The 2980-nt window shown below is 50.3% G+C and overlaps 2 long non-coding RNA genes across 2 annotated transcripts in view; one reads left to right on the forward strand and one right to left on the reverse strand.

Moving 5' to 3' along the window:
* LOC109289228 overlaps positions 1–1776 on the forward strand; it is an 18078-nt gene extending 16302 nt beyond the window's left edge. Inside the window, exon 3 of the long non-coding RNA XR_002095326.1 lies at positions 1763–1776. This is a non-coding gene — a long non-coding RNA (uncharacterized LOC109289228). The remainder of the gene's footprint in view (positions 1–1762) is intronic.
* LOC109289234 overlaps positions 1–2980 on the reverse strand; it is a 24393-nt gene that overhangs the window by 15213 nt on the left and 6200 nt on the right. Inside the window, exon 2 of the long non-coding RNA XR_002095328.1 lies at positions 2740–2748. This is a non-coding gene — a long non-coding RNA (uncharacterized LOC109289234). The remainder of the gene's footprint in view (positions 1–2739; positions 2749–2980) is intronic.

Raw genomic sequence — 2980 nt, forward strand, 5'->3', positions numbered from 1 at the left:
GCGATGCTAGTTTAAAGCTTGCCGTACGAGATCAGCCAACCTGGAAGAGAAGACATGCTTGCCTTTAGGAGAGATGTGAAGCCCATCCCACCCCAGCAAGTCCCCCGCCCGAAAGCATGGGTCATTATCAAGGAGCCCAAGGCCTGCCTGGCGGCACCAACTTCATAAGTGCCGGTTGACCTCGCCAATGCAGGTCTCGTGTTGCCGTCCCTGCCTACTCACCGGAAGAAGAGAGGAGACTACCACCTGCGCCCCCATCTCCTTAAGCTTGTCCCCCAGAGCCTTGAAATCCTTCATAATGTGGTCAGGGTTGCCCCGGGCCGCATCATTCATCCCCACGTGGATGACAACCATGGGGGACTGGTCTGCAGGTTGGTTGTAGGCCGGGATCCTCTCTGTGATGTCTCTAACCCGAGCCCCGGGCATGAGGCAGACCTCTCGCATCATGGGGTCAGGCCGACAGATGGGACCTTCTAGTCCTCGTGTGTGATGGGTGTGCTGTCTTCTAAGCAGGCCTTATTCCTCCTAGGGTGTGATGCTGGGGAGTGCTGCTCTGGCTACTGCCTCCAGGCCTCTTTGCTATTCATTCATGCTGCCAGGGGTCTCTGTTGCTCTTTTGTGCCACTACCAGGGATCTCCACTGCTGCTGGGGCTACTGCTTCTCCTCTGCCACTGCTGGGGGTCTTCATTGTTCCTCTTCAGGTTGCTTGTGCACCCCCAGCTTAGTGTCATTGGTGAACTTTGCCAGTGTGCTTTTCACCCCTACATCCAGATCATTGATGAAGATGTTGAAAAGCACTGGTCCAAGTACCGAACCCTGGGGAACTCCAATGGCTACCTTTCGCTAGGTCGACACAGATTTGTCTATTAGTACTCTCTGGGTCCAACCCTGCAGCCAATTTGACACCCATCTGATGGTTGAATTGTTGAGCCCATAGTTCCCTAGTTTTACCTTGAGAGCCTTAGGGGACACCACGTAAAAGGCCTTCCTAAAGTCCAAGTAAATGATGTTGACCTCAGAACTGACATTTCCATCAAAACTACAAGAAAAACGACAGATTTTGATCTCACTACCTAACCCAGGGACTTTTTGCATACTCTCTAAAATCCACAAACAAGGGAAGCCTGGCAGACCTATCATATCCAGCCATGGAACCCTAACTGAGGAAGTATCAGGTTTCATTGAATCTATCCTAAAACTTCTTGTTACCCAAAGACTGAGTTTTGTCCAAGACACAACAGACTCTACAAAAACTTAAAAACATAGACCACCTTCCCAGTAATACCCTGCTAGCCACCATGGACATTAGCAGCTTCTTACCAACATGCCACACCAGGATGGCATCCAAGCCTGCCTTACATATTGTGGCAGAAAGCCACCTTGGTTTCTCCCCAAAAATCTCTGCCCTGTGACACTGTGATTTAAATCTCTGTGCTGTGACCATTCAATTAGGGTGGGCCCAGCACACAGGGGACCACACCCTCAGCCTGTCTCTTTAGGGAACTGGAGCTGGCTGCATTCCTGAGGGAGGGGAAACCTGCTCCCTCTGCCTACGTGACTTGCATCACTTACCTGGGTGAGGGGTTTCTACCTGGGGAGCTGGGATCTGCCCGGTAACAGGTGATGCATTTCAGATTGGTTGGCTGACAGCCAACTGGGGCTGACCTCCGCTGGCCCAGGTGAATGAGGTCACAGGGGCTATATAAGTTAGGACGGGGAAGGAGGCGGTCTCTCCTCTCCGGCCATGAGGTGACGCAGCAGCCAGGCAGGGGACAGAGAAGCCTTAACATCTGAAACTGGCTCTCTCCCCCCAAACTCACGAGCTAGGAACCGCCTGCCTCCAAAGGGAAACTTCACCTGCCTTTGGAAGATGCTTGTGAGTAAGCTACTCAATCTGATTAGATATTTATCTGGAAGTATCACAGATGCGTAATCAAAAGGCTACCACAGCCAGACTGTTTGCTCTTTAGGATTTCTAGATATTGCTCTATCCTGTACCCTAGTTTACCCTACCCCCTGTAATCAATAAAGTTCTCCTTTTTGACTGGTGTGGGAGACTTATTGAGGGGTGGGTCTAAATTATGCCTAAGAGACCCCTTAGGTCTGTGGACTAAGGGAGACTATACCTTTTTGCCCCCGGACTTGGGGAAGTACCCCAAGTGCCTGTACTGGGTTGAGTACCCGTGGGACTTTAGGCCTGTGTTACCCCAAGGACACAGGGCCGCGAGACAGTCCATTCTTGGGGTGGTGGCGGCACGTTACCCCCAGACCAGCGAGTGTGCTCCGGGAGAGGGGTCGGCTGGACATAAGGCGCCCCTAGGGAGGCATTCGGAGCCTGGAAGGTGGTCGGGCACAGGGAGGTGGGCGGCTCGATGCAGGAGCACCCCCTACTGGCCCGCTTCACGTGGTGGAAACAGCGGAGGGATACGAATACCCAGCTGTGTTCCTGAGGTGGGATCTCTGCACCCGCCACACATATAATATCTACAAGAACAAGATTACAACTCAGAGTACAGACCCAAAGATGTTACTGAACTTATACACTTCATCCTCACACACAACAACTTCACTTTCAATAACCAACACTTCCTCCAGACCATGAGCAAAGCTATGGGCACCAGAATGGCCCCACAGTATGCCAACTATTTTATGAGCCACCTGGCAGAAGAATTCCTCAAGGAATCAAACCCTTGCTATACTTGAGATAAATTGATGACATTATCATTTGGACTGAAAACCTGCAATCTCTGTTTGATTTCTATCAGAAATTTAACAATCACCATCCCTCCATCAGACTCCATCCCTCTTGAATACTCCAGCACTAACACTTCCTTTTTAGATACAATGGTCACCAGGGATCCTGGTTTTATTTGATAAAAATAAAAATGCCCAATTTTCAGATTTAAAAAAGTAACCCAAAATTCACATTTTTCCATTTTCCATGATTACAGTGAAACAACACACACACACACACACACA

This window comes from Gavialis gangeticus, unplaced genomic scaffold (genome assembly GCF_001723915.1).
Source record: "Gavialis gangeticus isolate Ggan-Ray unplaced genomic scaffold, GavGan_comp1, whole genome shotgun sequence".
Classification (NCBI taxonomy): Eukaryota; Metazoa; Chordata; order Crocodylia; family Gavialidae; genus Gavialis; species Gavialis gangeticus.